The 19,204-nt window shown below is 43.7% G+C and overlaps 1 protein-coding gene across 3 annotated transcripts in view; it reads left to right on the top strand.

The window, feature by feature from the left end:
• The first annotated feature begins 673 nt into the window (after window positions 1-673).
• Window positions 674-19,204, top strand: part of LOC132121260 (protocadherin-15-like) — a 224,751-nt gene continuing 206,220 nt past the window's right edge. For 2 of the 3 annotated variants that reach the window (XM_059530485.1, XM_059530484.1), the window contains exon 1: window positions 678-968. The gene's annotated coding sequence lies outside the window, so the exon portion shown is untranslated. Of the gene's footprint in view, window positions 969-19,204 lie in introns of all 3 variants that reach the window. The other variant, XM_059530486.1, reaches the window with a different exon arrangement.

Raw genomic sequence — 19,204 nt, 5'->3', positions numbered from 1 at the left:
ATAAACATGTGAGTTACTGGCGGAGGAACACACTTTTGGTAATTAAGAAAGTGAGCTTTGGCTTTGCGCGGATGAATCTGATGGTTACCGGTGCATCATAGCGAATGTTATTGAGGACATCAAAACGTTTCACCCGTAAATAAATAAATAACGAATGAAAGAAAAAGACTGACATAAAAAAAGAGACTACTGCACCATAAGAAATCCGCGGAATCCGTCCCGACATTCAGTAGTTGGACATATTGATCTTCTCAGGAGAAATAAAGAGACACAAAGGCAACATTTATTGAAATTAAGCGTGTAGAGTTATATACATATATAATTTTGCGTTTGGAATGTGTTGAGAAATACTTGAGATCAAGTTGAATTGAATCATAGCCTATTAAACGCTGATTATAGACTTAAGAAGGCAGAACAATGCTAAGAAACAACGCATGAAGACTCTTTTTTATCAAATGGGTATAAGTAACATTAGAGATCTTAAAAAGATATTATTTGTGTATGTGGTTATTTATTTATTTATTTATTTTTCTCCTGCGGGTGGCCATGCGCTCTCTGCGCTCTAATGAGATTACTCCGACGCCACGGCAGGTTCATATTTGAGCTCTCAAAATAGATGACTGCCATTAAGGCAGAGGAGACCACGGAAGCTGGATCGCATTGCCACCCAACTTCCTGACATTTTCTATCTGCGTGGGAATCCACGCTATCCTCGGGAGTGATTTAAAGACAGAGGGCAGCAGAGCTCCTAAACCCGACTGCTCGGGATGTGTTCGGCACTGAGGAGTTTCTGATACTCTCCAGCCGTCTGAGGGGGATTTGCATGGCTTTAGAACTCACGCAGTAAGACTTTCTGCGCTTCTTCAATCGCTGGGCAGTAGCGCGTCAAGGAAAGTTAGTGGCACTTTGCGCGCATAGCGAGTTTTTGGATTGTTATTCCAATGGTTGACAAGTCGTTGGATGAGGAGGTGAGTGACTAAGTAAGGGGTTTATTTCTCCTTGGGTCGGCTGCTCTGAATCTCATTTGGGGGTTGTGTGTGATGTGAATAGTATCTTCGGTTCTTGGCGCGTAACGGCGCCTGGAAATGTTGTGAATTGCGCACAGGACGCGTTGACGTGCTGGCAATTGCATTTGGAAGATTTATTTATGAAAACCGGCAAGTGGTTTTGGTACAGTGACTGACATAGTTTTCCAGCCTGACGTGAGGGATGTGTCTACAGGACTCCGGATTACCGTATGTCATCCTATTACGCCGCGCATTCCCGCAATCTGTTGCCTCCGCGTTTAATTCACTTAACGAAAGTAAAATAGAAATCGATCACTCCAACATTGATTACAGCCTAAAATATAACATCAATACGCATGACAAGTTTGACTTGCATTCAATCGTTGCATTTACACAGTAGGCTACTACAGTTACTACAGCCATTCGTAGTATTGTAAAATCATACAATTAATGTGAGATCGTTTTTTTTAATGATCTATCATTTTAATTTCTTTTATGACAGTGGTGAATATTAAACCACAGCCGCCCAGTTGTAACAATAACTAGTAAGCATGCTATTTTTGTCTTAACTATTTATCATGGTATTTATTTTATTTTTATTCATTTATTTTTTTCAGTGAAATGATTAAATTATAAAAAATTATGAATTTATGACAATGATACATCTTAATATTTAAAAAGTGAAACGAGGAGGAATTTAAACCTGATTTGACCCTTGACTTCTTTTAATGCAACTTATGGTAGATCGGTTGACTTAGTCATATTAAAGAAACTTGTTGATTAAAACAATTCATTTTGATATTACAACATGCAGAACATTCGGAAGAGCTTAATTTAAGTTATTCCTTAACCAAACCAGAGAGATCTTCTCTTTTATTCTTAAAGTTTTGATGTCAGAATTATAATCGATAAACATTCTAAGAAAACATCTTTATAGTTCTGATGGTCAAAACCCACAGAAGAGAAATGAAATCTCATTAATATCTCAGTTCTTTCTCCTAAATAGAAATCATATTCATTTGTGAAGGCTTGTTCTTTTGAGAAACAGCTCACCTTCTGTACGTCTTAAAAAATGTCTGAAACTCCAAAGGCTGATATCAAGTACAAGCTCAAACCTTTATCATTTTCCTCCAAAACCAAATGATCTGAGCTATGGAATCCTAATTTTTTTTATTAATTAATTAATTAATAATTAATTATTTTTTAAGTAGTTTTAAAAGAAGCATCCAAAACAAACAAAGCTGATACTTAAAATTAATCCTACTGTAAGAGAGAGTCTCCTGAGCAATACAGAAAAGCAACGTCTGAACAATATAATTTAACTCTGGGGAACCTCCTTGTCTCAGTGAACCTGCAGATATGTCAGTGTGATCCAACACCAGTGATGAATTGCAAAGTTAGACGTTTATAGAAGGAGCTGGTGTGGAACTACAGCAACACGAAATGTCAAGAGAACACAAAGTGCTGCTGGCCTTCTGTAGTGATAACCTCCTCTACCCCTCCTTTCCTCATTAATTATTGACCCCCACCACATGTTCCTCAACTCCCGTGTTATTTGTGATGGTGTCTGTCTCCATGCTGCAGGTTAGGTCAACAGCTTGTGAGTCACCCAGCGGGTCTATTACCATGACGCCGTGTTTACCCCTTTTAAATATTTACAGAAATAGATGTGCTGGTGGGTTTAACACTAAATCAAATGAGCTTATCCAAACCTTATCTCCATTTCCCCAGCTAACTAACAAAAATATTTAAACAATAATCTCAAAAATATATATATATTTTTTTTTTACAACTTTGAATTATTTTTTTTCAATGTACTTTTGCACAAACATAAAATCCAAAACAACTGACCTAAAAGATGTTCATGTGCATTTTAAGGGATATTATGTATGATACGTTATGTCATCAGTTATTCTCCCTCATCTTGTTCCAAACCGACTTCGAAACACAAATGAACACGTCAACACACATACACACAGCTCATCAAATACAGTCATCAGAAGTGTTTAAATATTTACAGAAACAGACACATGCTGGTGGGTTTTATGGTAAAATAAATGAAATTTTACAACCTCATTCCCATTTCCTCCACTGACAAAAATATTGAAAAAATTTCCTTAAAGTAGATCAATACAGAATATATCTCAGATAATCCTTGGGGTTTCTATGACAACTTTTTTTTGCAGGTCACAAGCTCAAGATATAAAAAATAAAAAAGAACCAAAGATGTCCACGTACTTGTTCAAGTGCATTTTAAGGGATAGTTCATCCCAAAAAATGACAAATTATTTACTCACCCTCAAAGCATAGTTCATTCAGAAATGAAAATGATGTCATGAATTACTCACCCTCATGTTGTCTCAAACTCTTTTGTTTCGACTTTACACACATACAGCTCATCAAATATGGTCACAAAGCTTTTAAATATTTACTGAAATAGACACGTTAGTTCATCCCAAAATAACAATTCTTTCATTTACTTACCTTAAACTCTGTCATTTACTCACCCTCATGTCTTTCCAAACAATGTTTTGTTCAAACAAATGACATTAAAACACACAAGCATAGAGCTGATCAAATACAGTCAATAGGAGTTTTAAATGTATTTATGGAGAAAACGTGCAAGTGAGTAAATTAAATGAGCTTATCCCCAAATAAAAAAAAAATCCTTACAGTATAGTAGAATACAAAATGTTCATATATATATATATATATATATATATATATATATATATATATATATATATATATATATATAAACATAGTAAATTTAAACAACCTATACTTTTATTAGGGGTGCACCGAAATTTCAGCCGCCGAAAATCTTTGGCCGAAATGGCATTATCGGTTTCGGGCCGAAATAAAAAAAACAGCCGAAAACGTAAACCGAAAATGAATGTCACCCGCCCCTCCCATCCGTGCGCAAGCGAGGTTTCACTCACGGTCGAGCTGTTATCACGCGTCTGCCTATCAAAGATTAAGCATGTCAAAGGGCTGTCACAATCAAAAAAAGCTTGTCACAAAAGCTGCACAATATATCGAACCAACCAACACAAGTTTCGAAAACGAAAACAGGGAATCGATTTTAACGGCCTTCTCTCGGAGCGCGTCCAGCTCGTCACTATACGCTCGCAGCGAACGCGCATCACACAGCAACTGCAGGTTCTGACACACACACACACACACACACACACACAGAGCCTATTAGTGCATAATATCAATGTAGCCTTCAGTAATCTTTTACATTGATGTTATGGCAGTCCACATTGCTGACTTGTGCGCGTCTCAAGCGCCCTCTTTACGTTCGCCCTAATGCCTGTTTAGTTGTTGGTGGATTTGCCTATATTTGGCGTAGAAAAACGGATCAACGCCAAATATAGGCAATTTACTAACGATTCATTGAACACTTTGCCTATGTCTCAAAAATCGAACAGGATTTTTTTTTCACAAAAGTGACAGCCCTATATACTAGAGGACACCAAAGTTGCAATATGTAACATTTGTTCTGCAAAAATCTCCAAAATTGTGGATTTTTTTTGCACAATTTTTAAAAAAAAACTATTTTATTTGATGGAACATAAAACTTGAAGAATAATTATTATTTATATTTATTGTAAAAAATATTTTATGTTTTGTTATGTAACTGTTAATAAAAGTTTGATTATTATATTGTGATTTTTCAATTCAGATCCATTAAATCCAAGCAATATATATATACGTTTTTAAAAGAAGCCATTTTCGGCTTCAGTTTCGGTTTTCGGCCAAGTGCATCCTAAATTTTCGGTTTCGGTTTCGGTTTCGGTTTCGGCGCAGAATTTTCATTTCGGTGCATCACTAATTTTTATATACTCTTGCAGGTCTCAAGCTCAAAATCCAAATACAACTGAGCCAAAAATGTACTAGTTCACTGCATTTCAAAAGATAGTTTATCACAAAAATGACAATTTGGCCATTAATTACTCATGTTCAATGGATAGTTTATTCAAAAAGGAAAATGACTACTCACATTCATGTCATTCCAAACCCTTTTGTTCACCTTCGAATTACAAATGAACATGTCAACACACATACATAATGCTCATCAAATATGGCCAACAGAAGCTTTAAAAGAAATAAACACATGCTATTGGGTTTTACAGTAAATTAAAAGAGCTTATCCAACCAAATTCCTCTGCTGATGAAAAACAAAAAACATTTAAACCAAATTTCCTTACAATAAAATATAATACAGAAGATATAATTTCTAGCATAAATTCTGTGTGTGCGAATTCATATCGGCTATTTTGAAATTGCCAATCTGGCCAGAAGCCAAGCACTTTTTAGCTATGTCCTACATGCTTTGGATTCTGTATATTTCAGCGCCCACCCCTCACCCCCACCCCCCACCCCCCACCCCCACACCCATCATGCTTTGCATGGGTTGATTCATTGCTAGGCTGTCCATCATTGTTTCACTGTCTCTGGCTGTCTCATTAAAGACATTGGCTAATAGTATTTAACCTGCTCTGAGGCAACCATAGTAAATGCTCATTTAGCTGGAGCACCCTCATCAAATGGGGCCTCTGTAATCAGACACTCAGGGACGCTCGTCCCTCCAATTTATCTCAGCCACCTGGTCTAAACACTGACTGGAGGCGGTTGCATCACTGAGGGCTTGTGGGATACAGTGAGCCTGTCATTAAAAAAGAAATGTCGTTTGACACGTTTGACCCCTCTTGGGTTGGTAAAACCAGGAAGGGGACAGAGTGAGAGAGTTTTGACCCTCTGATGGAGGTCGCCCTCTGACAGAACCCGCGGTGGCTTTGCATTTGCTGTTGAGCTGAATTCTGTCATGACTTAGTGGACTGCAGGTCTTTCTCTAGACTAAACACTTCTCAGCTTGTTGACATTTGGTAGGTTTTCATTCTGATTAGAACTTTGATTAGACATTGTAGCTTCTTTATTTTCAGTGTACTCTTGTAGAAGAAAATTTTGTCACTTATTCAACCTCTTGTTGTTCCAATACCATAAGAATTTAGTTTTTCTTCAAAACACAGATAAACACACATTAATGCACAAACAGAGCTTATCAAATATTGTCAACAGAAGCTCAACTACTGCAAGTAAGCAAGCATGTTTGAGCTTCCATCGATCCGTTTATTCATTCTATTTCTGTACGTTGATCAATGGTTATATTTGCATTTACATGTATGCATTTAGTAGATGCTTTTATCCAAAGTGATTTACAATAGATGAGCATAAGCAATTCATCACAGAGGTAACACTATTAGCAGTATGCAATGCCATATTTATTAGAACACTAGATTAGGAAAGAAGTTAAAGCAGATGAGAAATGCAGAAAAGAGAAAGGAGGATATTTTTCTTGGCAAGTGCATTGGTTAATGGAAAACGTACTCGGTTACTAACGTAACCTCGGTTCCCTGAGATGAGGGAACGAGTACTGCGTAAGCTAGCTTACGCTATGGGAAAAGGTCCCCTTTTCTCGAGAATATGAAGCCAAAAATTATCCTTAATTTTTAAATAATGTAAAACACAGTGCTGCAGCACAGCAGACCCAAGCGAAGCGGCTCGCGCGCTTATTGGCTGTGCTGCGGCAACTGCAGCAACCTATGGTGAGGCGGCGGAGAGGAACGAACCAATGGGGGCGCTTCGCGCCCATTGGACGTCAGAGCGCGCCAAAATAGGCGTGGCTGGAACTGTATAAGCCACCGCTTCACCATAGGGATCAGGTTTTAAATCGACTGAAGCGATCACCCGGTCCGAGCACATAGCACGGCAGGTTACGCAGTACTCGTTCCCTCATCTCAGGGAACCGAGGTTACGTTAGTAACCGAGCACATTCCCTTTCGAGAGTACTCTCGTACTGCGTAAGCTAGCTTACGCTATGGGAACACAATGTAAAACGCCGTGCGTGCTCGGGAACTTCGACCTGTCACAGCCCGAGGCGAGAGCCCGGGGCTTTATAGCAGGAGAAATCCCAGTCCCAACAGCCAACCTTAGTGAGCTTTATATAGGGAACGAAAAAAGGGGGACGTGATAAGGCTTAGCACGTCTATATAGAAAGTACCCTAGCCTGCAGGGCAGGGACTTGCAGATTATAGAATCTAATAAATGTGGACGGAGAGGCCCAGCCTGCCGCCGCACAGATATCATCCAGTGGTATCCCGCAGGACCACGCCCATGACGAGGCCATATCTCGGGTGGAATGGGCTCTGATGCCGAACGGGCAGTGAAGGCCTTTAGATTTGTAAGCCAGCGAGATAGTGTCTACTATCCATCGCGATAGGCTTTGCTTCGTGGTGGCGAGACCTCGGGTGCGCCCACCAAAGCATATGAAGAGCTGGTCCGACCTCCTGAATAAGGCGGAGCACGCAATATAGGTTTTGAGAGCCCTGACGGGGCAGATGAAGCTCGCGTTGCTTTCGTCGCTTTGCGAGGAAAGGGTTGACAGCGAGATGACCTGCGCTCTGAACGGTGTTGAGCGCACCTTGGGGACATAGCCGTGTCTTGGTCTGAGAATGACTCTGGAGTCATTAGGCCCAAACTCGAGACAGTCAGCGCTTACAGATAGCGCATGTAAATCCCCCACTCGCTTGACTGAGGCCAGAGCCAGTAGAAAAGCGGTTTTGAACGAAAGAAGCTTCATATCGACAGACTGAAGCGGTTCAAAAGGGGGGCCCTTTAAGGCCTCTAGGACCGTAGACAGGTCCCAGGAAGGGATTGAAGGGGGTCGGGGAGGGTTCATCCGACAAGCTCCCTTAAGGAAACGAATGACCAGTTCGTTTTTTCCCAGTGATAGGCCGGCCACCGGAGCATGAGAAGCTGCAATGGCTGCCACATACACTTTGAGCGTAGACGGGGATCTGCCCGCATCTAAACGCTCCTGTAGGAAGGAGAGTATCTCCGTCACGTCACATAAGTGAGGGTCTAGGTTCCGTGTCCCGCACCAGGTGGAGAACACTGACCATTTCTGCGCGTACAGGCGCCTGGTTGAGGGCGCTCTGGCTTCCGTAATGGTCTTTAACACTCCCTCAGGGAGGTTCCCGGGTACCCGTTTAGGGGGCCATACATGAAGGGCCCAAAGTTCGGGGTGGGGATGCCAGAGCGCGCCCTTCAGCTGCGTGAGGAGATCTTTCCGCAGCGGTATTGGCCATGGGGCTGTACTGGACAGCTGCATCAGCTCGGAGAACCAAGGTTGGGTCGTCCAGAGTGGGGCTACTAGCAGCATAGCACATCTGCTCTTCCTGACCCGATCGATGACCTGCGGTAGCATCGCGACCGGTGGGAAGGCATAAAGCGGGCGTCTGGGCCAATCGAGGGCCAGCGCGTCCCTGCTCTTTGAAAAATATATTGGGCAATGAGCGTTGTCTTCTGAGGCGAAGAGGTCGACCTCTGCCCTGCCGAAGATGCTCCACATCAACTGAACCGTTTGTGGGTGAAGAGACCACTCCCCAGGGGGAACATTCACCCTGGAAAGCATGTCCGGGCCCCGGTTCAGGATGCCAGGTACATGCGCTGCCTTTAGCGAGCGCAGATTGTAATGTGCCCATGTCAGAAGACGTTCGGTCAGGGTGTGCAAGGTTTCTGACCTGACACCACCCTGGCGATTTATGTAGGCCACCACTGACATGCTGTCTGATCTGACCAGAACGTGGTGGCCCTTTAAAAATGGGAGGAAAGCTTTCAGGGATAGTTCGACCGCTATCATCTCCAGACAGTTTATGTGTAACAGTCGCTCCGGGCTCGACCAGAGGCCGGAGGCAGACCTGCCCTCGTACAGGGCGCCCCAACCGAGGTTGGATGCATCTGTCGAGACTACTTTCCATTTCGAGACAGCGCCCGTGCTTACGCCTAACTGATACCAGTTGGCTATTTTCCAAGGGGCCAGAGCTGTGATGCAGCCGTGGGTCACCCTGATGCGCGCGCGGCCGGAAATCCAGGCGCGCGCTGGAACACGGTCTCTCAGCCAGCGCTGTAGTGGGCGCATGCGCAGCAGGCCCAGTTCGAGAACCGCAGAGGCTGATGCCATCAGACCTAGCATTTCCTGAAATCGTTTGAGCGGGTAAAGAGACCCGGCTTTGAACGACACGGCTAGATGCTGAATAGTGAGAGCGCGCTGTGACGTCAGACGCGCTGTACATGTCACAGAGTCTATGTCTATCCCCAAAAAGGAAATCCTCTGGCTGGGAGACAGAGCGCTCTTGACAGTGTTGATCGTGAGACCCAGGCATTCTAAATGGCTGAGGATCCAGGATCTGTGTGTCGTCAGTAGTTCCTCGGAATGGGCTAAAACTAGCCAGTCGTCGAGGTAGTTCAATACTCGCACTCCCCGCATTCTCAGGGGTGCGAGAGCGGCATCCATGCACCGTGTAAACGTACGGGGCGCTACGGAGAGGCCGAATGGAAGAACCATGTACTGATAAGTCTGCCCCTCGAAGGCGTATCTCAAGAATGGCCTGTGATGGGGTGCTATTTGAATGTGAAAGTAAGCGTCTTTCAGATCCACTGAGAAAAACCAATCCCTCGGGCAAATTTGCGCGAGTATTTGTTTGGTAGTTAACATTTTGAACGATCGCGTCATAAGCACTTTGTTCAAACGTCTGAGATCTAGGATGGGTCTGAGACCGCCATCCTTTTTTGGTACGAGGAAGTAGCGGCTGTAAAAGCCTGACTCGCGCTGCGCAGGGGGAACAGTTTCTATCGCCCCTTTTGCAAGAAGGTTTATCAGTTCGGCGCGAAGGACGTGTGTCATTTCGCTTTTCACTTTCGTTTCGACCACGGCGCGAAAGCGCGGCGGTCTGCGAGCGAACTGGAGCGAGTAACCTCGTTTTATTATATTCAAAACCCAATTTGATATGCCGGGGATGGCCTGCCATGCAGCGGCTCGTGCGGCTATGGGTTGAATGTGCTTCGGGCACTGGCCGCCTGTTATGAGGGGACCAGTAGCTCGAGTATGTTGTGCTTGTGACACTGTGGTGACAGCGCTTATTTGTAGGGTTGCGCACTGAGAAGTGGGCACGCGCGCTACATTTAGAGCACCTCCGGCGCGAGCGGGAAGGTGGGCATGAAAGGAGACCCGAGTGTGTCTTTGTGACACTTGGGGGAGTGTGTATACATGTAGGGGTGCGTACTGTGTAGTGGGCACACTGCCTACATAGAAAAAGCTCTTTTTGTGCTTTATTGAGGTCGCCGTGAAAACAGCGTTTGTGTGCAGGCGTGCGTGCATTGTAACAGGCTCGTTTACTGCAGTATAGACATCTCCAACCGCCTTTAGTGAGGGGATTGGAGGAAGCATGTGAGGTTTCTTGTGTGGTGGTCCGGCCGCAGCGGGACTTAACCATGGTCTTTTCAGCCCGAAGGTCAGGAGGGCTTCGGAGGCTCGGGGTTCAGCACAATCCTGGGCCGAGGTCCCCGTCTCTCTGGCGGTTTGCGGCTCGTAGAGCGAGAGCGGTGCTGGGTTTTGGTCGCTGGGCGAGACTGTAAGTCTGGCTGTGATGGCTTCGAGGTCTGAGGGGGCGGCGCATTTCTACGGCGTCCCGCAGCAGAGCTAGAGCGTTTCGGCAGGAAGTGTCTCATTGCCTGTGACGTTTTCTGAGCCTCAGTGAAGCGTTCAGCGAAACCCTTAACCGACTGGCCAAAGAGGCCGGAAGGCGAGATAGGAGAGTCAAGAAAGGCGGATTTGTCGGCGTCCTTCATCTCCGTGAGCGTGAGCCAGAGGTGTCGCTCTAAAACAGCGAGGCTTGCCATGCTTCGGCCGATTGCTTGTGCTGTGGTCTTTGTCGCACGCAGGGCTAGATCAGTAGCGCTGCGGAGATCTTTAAAGTCATAGGTATCTGGGGCAGACTCGTCCAGGTTACGGAGAAGTCTGGCCTGAAAAACCTGCAGCACAGCCATGGTGTGTAGAGCCGAAGCAGCTTGACCAGCGGAGGTGTAAGCTCGGCCAGCGAGAGCTGAGGTGGTGCGGCACGGCTTGGATGGATGCACAGGCTTCGACCGCCATCCTGCGGCTGAGGGCGGGCAGAGGTGTGCAGCAATAGCCTCCTCGAGAGGGGGGAGGCTCTCGTAACCGTGGTCTCGGGCGCCGTCGACAGAGGAGAGTGCTGACGAGACAGAAGTCTTCAAGCGTGCGGAGAATGGGGCTTTCCACGACTTTGTGAGTTCATCGTGAACTTCCGGGAAGAAGGGGGCGTTTATTTGCGGAGGGGCCGAAGGGCGCCCCTGCAAGAACCATTCGTCCAGCCTGCTTTTAGCGGGCTCGTCTGGAGGAGACCAGTCGAGCTGAAGGTCGCTGACAGCCCTTGTAAGCATGCGAGTAAGCTCCGCGTCGATATCAGCGCGTTGTCCGGTGCAGCTGGGTGCTGTAGAGGGGGGGGGGGGTCCGCAATGGAGCCCGACCATTCCTCACTACTGGACGCGGCGAGAGAAAGGCTGTCGTGTCTGTCCTCTTCTGCCTCAGGCGCTCCGAAGGAGAAGGGGGCGCTGGTGAGCAGGGACTGGCGCTGCTCGTCCACGAAGAGGACAGGCGAAGGAGAGAGAGCGGGCGAGGCACGCGGGGAGTGTTCCGGCGTGAGCTCGCGTGTAGCAGTGTGCTCAGGCATTCTCTGATCGCGGCGTTTCTTACGCGGCACTTGAGAGAGAAGAGGCGGAGCGGGTGGAGCATCGTGGCTGGTTTGAGCTAATCGAGCCCGCAGGGTCGATATAGCCATGTCGTCGCACTCAGGGCAGCCGCCCTTGGAGAGTGCGCTCTCAGCATGCTCGCGGCCCAGGCAGGAGACACAGATGATGTGGCGGTCCTCGCTGGGCAGAGGGCCTCGGCAGGAAGCGCAGGCCCGAGGCATTTGAAACAACGCCTCGAATTCTGGAGGAAAAAAGTGTGATGCAGCGGCAAACACACTAGCTTTGTAAAGGATATAGTCACGCCGGATGGCGCAGCAGGAAGCGAGTGCTGAAGGCGGCGTCGAGATGAAGCACGAGCCGGCGTCCTCAGATCTGCGTTGCAGTGCTATCCCGCTGAGAGGCTTTTCGACGGCGTGTAGAGGCTTCTCCGGAGAAGACAGCGAAGTGCAGGTGAGATCGCTGAAGGAGATGAAATCTGATCCCTATGGTGAAGCGGTGGCTTATATAGTTCCAGCCACGCCTATTTTGGCGCGCTCTGACGTCCAATGGGCGCGAAGCGCCCCCATTGGTTCGTTCCTCTCCGCCGCCTCACCATAGGTTGCTGCAGTTGCCGCAGCACAGCCAATAAGCGCGCGAGCCGCTTCGCTTGGGTCTGCTGTGCTGCAGCACTGCGTTTTACATTATTTAAAAATTAAGGATAATTTTTGGCTTCATATTCTCGAGAAAAGGGGACCTTTTCCCATAGCGTAAGCTAGCTTACGCAATACGAGAGTACTCTCGAAAGGGAACATGCGTCTTCCACTGCTTCTTGAAAGTTGTGATGTGTTTTGCAGTTTATGTGAACATGCTTGGATGCACTGTTTAATCCTGCACATCCAGTATTGTGCATTTATTTATTTTTTGTCCAGGAGACATCACCACATAAGTCATAAACCTGTCATGATTTTGTGTACATGCTCTTGTGTCAAAGGGGTGGAAAATATCCGGTAAATTGCCGGATAAAAAATCGGACATTATATATATATATATATATATATATATATATATATATATATATATATATATATATATATATACCAGTATATTTTATGTGTGACATTCAGATTTGCATCAAAGCCCGGTTTAGTTTGCCTAATACTGTTATGGAAAAGAAGAGGTCCGTTTTGAAGCCATTTTCATAATTTTCCCATTTCATCCTTGGTTTTAGCGAGCTGAACTGAAACATCTGAGGAAATTACCCCATGAATACTTTCAGGAACAGAATGAAGTGAGGACAGAATCAATTCAGCTTGTGTTTCAGGGACTCTCAGAACACAAACACACACACTTTGGTGCACACTAATTTTAAACCATTAATTACAAAATAGGACATAACAGAATCATTCAACTGAAAACATCCTTTTGTGCCAACCTCTGATGATAAATCAGTTAATTTGGTTCTATTTTACCCCATATTGTGATTGTTCATCTTAGAAGATCCACATTGAGCTAGTAACGCATACGTTCTTGTGTTTTTGAATGAAAGGAAATTGTCAAGAAATGTGGATTAAACCACATAATAATTTAACCCCATCCATATGCTAAACAGCTTTACTTCAAAGTAGATGACAGCTCAAGAAGCGTCACTCATCACAAAGCAAACAGACTCATGAGTCACAGGTAAGACTTATTTCTGTTAATTGCCGTGGCAGATGACGTCTTTCTTTCTAAAAACATACACTGCCTGATTACCTTACAACACAGATAATGAAAGAAGATTGATTTCAGCCACTCGCCTAATGGACAGTAAAACACCACTGGCACATTCAAGCCTTAAAGGAACAGTTCATCAATGTATTCTAGTAAAGTGCCCCTATTATGCCATTTTTAAGGTTGCTTATATTGTTTTATGAGTATTAATTGTATTTTAAAACAGGTTTATATGTGTGCAAGGTCAAAAAACATGTTAGTTTTCTCAAAAAATAGATTTAATTTTACCTAATTTCTAAATCAAATCAAATCTCTTTATTGTCACACATCATGTACACAAGTGTAACGATGGTGAAATTCTTGGGTACAAGACTCTGTGCCATGGCAGTATAAGCAACAAGATATGAATAATAAAATAATATACACATTTACACAATATACAATAGACAATTGTACACAATATACAATATACACATTTCCATAATATACACATAGTGCACAGAATACACAAGAGACTTATAAATTATAGCTTTTATATATGATTTACAGTGATGTACTGTATAATGTAGTGTTTTAATGTGAAGTTCAGTGCAGTAGTTTGTTAGTGCAGAAGAGAAGATAGAGCTGAATGTGTTCTATGCTATGCAGTACAAGACAAGCTACAGTGTTGTCAGAGTCGGCGTGGCTGGTGTGTAGATGTGTGTAGAAGAGTTCATGGCTCGGGCTGGCGGGGGTCTCTGATGATCTTCCATGCTTTCCTTACACATCTCTGGGTGTAGATGTCCTTGAGGGAGGGAAGCTCACCTCCGACGTTGTGCTAGGCTATCTGAATTATTCTCTGCAGGGCTTTCCAGTTGAGAGCGGTGTAGTTCCTGTACCAGGCGGTGATGTAGCCAGTCTGGATGCTCTCCACAGTGCAACTGTAGAACTGTCTGAGGACTTTTGAGCTCAGACCAAATTTATTCAGTCGCCTGAGGAAGAAGATATGCGTGGCTACACAGTCATGCGTGTACAGGGAGTACAGGAGAGGACTGAGAAGACAGCCCTGTGGGGCTCCAGTGTTGAGGGTCAGTGGGGAGGAGATGTTGCTGCCAACTCTGACCACCTGCCGTCTACCTGTCGTCTACCTGCACAGAGAAATGCTCAGACCCAGAGCCCGGAGTTTCACCACAAGCTCAGAGAGCTGTAGTCAACAAACAACATTCTCAGATATGTGTTCCTCTTGTCAAGATGGGAAAGTGAAGTGTGCAGGGTGAAGGCAATTGCATCTTCTGTGGAGATATTATTGCGGTAGGCAAAGTGCAGTGGATCGGGTGATGCTGGGAACACAGAGCAGATGTGATCTCTGATAAGCTTCTCAAAGCACTTACTGATGATGGGAGTCAGAGCAACAGGGCACCAGTCATTCAAGCAAGAAGCTTTGGGTGTCTTTTGTTTTGGTACAATGGTGAATGTTTTGAAACATTGGGGGACAACAGATTTAAAAATAGGTTAAAAATGTCTGTGAAGACTCCAGCTATTTGGTGAGCGCATGTTTTAAGGACTCGACCAGGAATGCCATCTGGACCTGTGACTTTGCAGATATTCCCGTGCCGGAGCGATCGAGTAACATCTGTTACAGACACAAACAGTGGACGAGCCTCAGCAATCTCGGCCGTGGGAGCGCTCTGTGTGGGAGAGGAGCTGCTGACCCAGAAGTGAGCATAGAAGGTGTTGAGCTCATCAGGCAGTGAGGAAGCAGTGTTTGTAGCAGGGTGTTTGTGATCCTTGTAGTCCTTAATGTTGTGGAGTCCTTGCCACATCTCTTTGTAGTTGGAAGTGGTGAAATGTGCTTCAATTTTATCTTCATATTGGAATTTTAAGTCTTGAGGACATAGCTGGCTTGCTTATAATCATCCACATTACTGGAATTAAAGGAAGAGGTTCAAGCATTGAGAGCCATGTGAACATCAGCGTTAATCTACAGTTTCTTATCAGGGTAAGTTCTGATTCTTTTGGTCGGTACAACATCTTCTATGCACTTCCTTATGAAGCACATGAAGGTGTCTGTTTAAACATCAATGTCGTCATCGGATGCAGCCCAGAACATATCCCAGTTGACGTAATCAAAAAAGTCCTGTAACTTAGAATCCGATTGGCCCAACCAAAGCAGAATCGTCCTGAGGGTGGATGTTTCCTGTAAGCCGGTGGCCAGGGGAAGGACTTGTAAGCAGTCCGGAAGGGAGAGTAACAGTGGTCCAGAATCCAATCTTCACGTATGTTGCATGATATGTGCTGGAAGAATTTTGGTGCAATCCTCCTAAGATTGGCTTTGTTGAAATCCCCAGTTATAATAAATGCAGCGTCAGGGTGCACAGTCTCCTGTTTGTATAAATGCCAATACAGTTCCTTGAGTGCTGCATCTGTGTCAGCCTGAGGGGGGATGTAAACACCTGTAATGATGACCGCTGTGAATTTCTTCAGTAACCAAAACAGCCGGCACAGAAGTGTAAGGTATTCCAGGTCAGGAGAACAAAGAGATTGTGTAGGATGTACATTCTTTCAATTACACCACGAGTTGTTGATCATGATTCATACGTCTCCTCCTTTGCTTTTCCCTGAGAGATCACGTATTCTATATGCGTGGTGCAAAGAGTATAATTTAGGTTCGATGGCAAAGTCTCGAGACATCCAGGTTTCTGTAAGGCAAATAATGGAAAAGTCTCTGATCTCAAGTCGGAAAGAAATCCGCGCTCTCAGTTCACAGAGTTTATTGTCCAGGGTCTGGATGTTAGCCAGTAGTATACTTGTAAGTGGTGGTCGGTCAGCACGGTGTCGAGGATGCCGACTCTCTTTCCACTCCCCCGGCTTTGTTTTTGACATCGTGGTCAAAAGGACTTCACAGTGTTGTTTGTAAACAACTGGTCGGTGTTGCGGTGAGTAATTGTAGAGCCAAATTCCAGGGGCCCGTTTCACTATGGAGGTTTAACCAACTCTGAGTTTAAACTTGGAACTCTGAGTTGACTTACCCTGAGATGGGAAACTGAGTTTTCGGTTACAGAACAGCTGAAATTAGTTGGTTTAATCAACTCTAAATTGACTGACTCTGACTTAAGCGCTTGCACCACAACTATAAAAAGCCATTATCAATGGAGCGCTGATATTACGATTCACCATGGCAACAGCTCCCACCAAAAAGCCGTCTGCATACTTCAGACTCAATACAAATGTAATTATTCTCAGTGTTATAATATCACAGGCAGGGGCGTCATGCATTCATGATTTTTGAGGGGGCACATTTGGGGGGGGGGGGGGGGTGGGAGTATAAGTCATTCTACGAAAGCACTGTATAACTGATATAGGCTTATTTTTTTATTATTTTTTTTCCTTTTTATTCAAAACAATTCCAAACATGCTTAATATATCAGGAAATATCTCGTTTCTCAAATATGTGTAGGTAAACGCGTTTTGCACCTTTATAGATTGTTATTTGATCAATATATGGAAATGTAGTGTAATCTATTAACTACACATAAAAACCTGACTTTTTACTTAAGTGCCATATCATGCCATAAAATATTTTTAATACGACTGAATTTGCATTTAATGTAAATTTTAATAACAATATTGTAAGATACTTATTTTAACACTTTCATTTTACAGAGAGTAAAGAACATTTATATTATCAAAAAACATTTTCATTCAGTCTAGCCAGAGTTCAGGCACTCTCAAAAACTCCCATTAAAATCACTGAAGCACTTTACATTATGAAACGAATATCTTACTTACATTCGTACGCACATCTGCACTTTTTGTTGTTTCTGATGAGAGAATTTGCTAAATAATTCAGTCAGCGAGCAAGTGAACAAAACACCGCGTTTCAGTGATGACTCTTCTGGACGTCTCTCATTGGCCATTGCATCCATAAGCGCAACAGAATAGTTTCTGATTTGTTATCATGAAGCGTTGTATGAACGCGTCTGTCTCTGGCTCAGCGCCAGCCAGCGAATGCAGATTTGAATTTAGCAGCTGATGCTGTGCACTGAACGATCTAATCACACCGCTGTGATTGTATCAAATATATAAAAAATATTATTCTGCAATTTTTTTTTTATTTTTCGTTTGGAAGCTGCATTTAAAATCCACTTGGCTCAGAAATCTGAGGGGGCACGTGCCCCCTCACTTTGAATGGGCACGACGCCTCTGATCACAGGTGATAACTGGCAGAACGTTAGATTAATGAACAAATAGCTAATCATTTTATGGTATCTCATTGGCAAATATATATATATATATATATAAAATAATAATATTAATAATAATATTTTAAGTGCATTTTTCTTATTTTACAATTGATCTGCCAATAGAGTAAGAAAAATACAGCAGTGGCTATTTACACTAAGTGGAATTAACATACTTTCTTAGCGATAGATCCTATTTACAGTAGGCTAAGTGCAAGTAGCTCTAGATGCTATTTACAGAAAAAAATGTACAGTTAAAATAGTGGTATATTCTATTTACCATGCAAAAAGTAGGAGTTCTTTGCAACAGGCTAAATAATAAATAATAATTAGATGCTAGTTATACTTTATACTGGCAGATACATACTAGGCCCATTTGCAACTCAGTATTGTTATACATTAATGGGATGCAATAATAACAGATTGTAAATGATTATATTTATTAAAATTATAAATAGTTGTATCATTATTAAACACTAGTTAGGCACTTTACTTCCACTTTTAGAACATTTTGTTCATTTTTATTGAAAATAAATTCTAATGTGACGTGATGGGAAAAGTGAGAAGAACAAGCTCGGCAAAATCCGGACACTAACCCAATTAATCGCGTTACAAGCTAGTTTTCCAGCGTGCATTAATGAAGTGTTTAAAAAGGGGGAGGAGACCGAAAGAAACTCTGGGTTTACTGAAGAAAACCTGCTCTTGACTAGGTTAGGTTCATAGAGTAAGTTACCATGGTAACTGACTCTGAGTATAAGTTAGCTCTCTTTCAGAAACGGGCTTGACTTACCCTGCTTTCTCGGGTTTGACAAACCTTCCATTCTGAAACAGAAAACCTAGAGTTTCCCTAATTTCAGGGTTAACATACTCAGAGTTTTCACTTAACCTCCTTTGTGAAACGGGCCCCAGGAGTGTTTGTCTGTTGTAAACAATTAGAGCAACAACAACAACAACCAGAACAAGAAACATCCAAATTACATACAAGACAAACCAAAGGCCGCCAGTTTGGGTCAGAACTTGCAACACGGCAGCCATACTCCGAGCCATCTTGGCTCAGTCTTTAAATAATTGGTAAATGACTTGTGTGCAGCAGACTTGTGTGCAGCAGTTCAAAGAATCAGTCTCTCTAAACCCCTCCTTTCTGTGAGCCCTCACTGCTGTGATTGGTCAGATGGTGCAGTCCTTTGTGATTGGTCTTCAGTGCGTGTCAGAAACTAAACGCCCATTGCCATAACAGAATGACAGCACTGGACTCTTGTCAAAACATAGAAAAGATGGAATCAATTGTGCCTTACCAATTCGAGCCCGAGTCTGATGATGAAATGGTTGATGTGGCTGATCGACAAGAGACTGATTTGCAGGCATGACTGGAGCAGGACATTTCAATGTATTAACAAGTTCATGGTAATTAGAAGATGTGACAAAACAAATTTACTCTCACAGTGTAGGATACGGTGTCTTCTTGACATGATGTTAACCACAAATAAATTTTACTGTTTATGGGCAGGCATGTTGGCGATGTAGAATGTGGGTGGACATTATGCAAATGTGTTACTTTGTGACATACAGCCGTAACAAAATTCTGACTAAGATCATTAAGGTAATGGGCCACACCGAACCTCAAATTCCTGATGACTCATTTAGGCGATTGTGAGCCGACTCTTCTTCTTT

This window comes from Carassius carassius, chromosome 39, assembly GCF_963082965.1.
Source record: "Carassius carassius chromosome 39, fCarCar2.1, whole genome shotgun sequence".
In the NCBI taxonomy this organism is placed as follows: Eukaryota; Metazoa; Chordata; class Actinopteri; order Cypriniformes; family Cyprinidae; genus Carassius; species Carassius carassius.
Note: the sequence above shows the minus strand (reverse complement) of the source record. Positions and strands in the feature narration are given on the sequence as shown.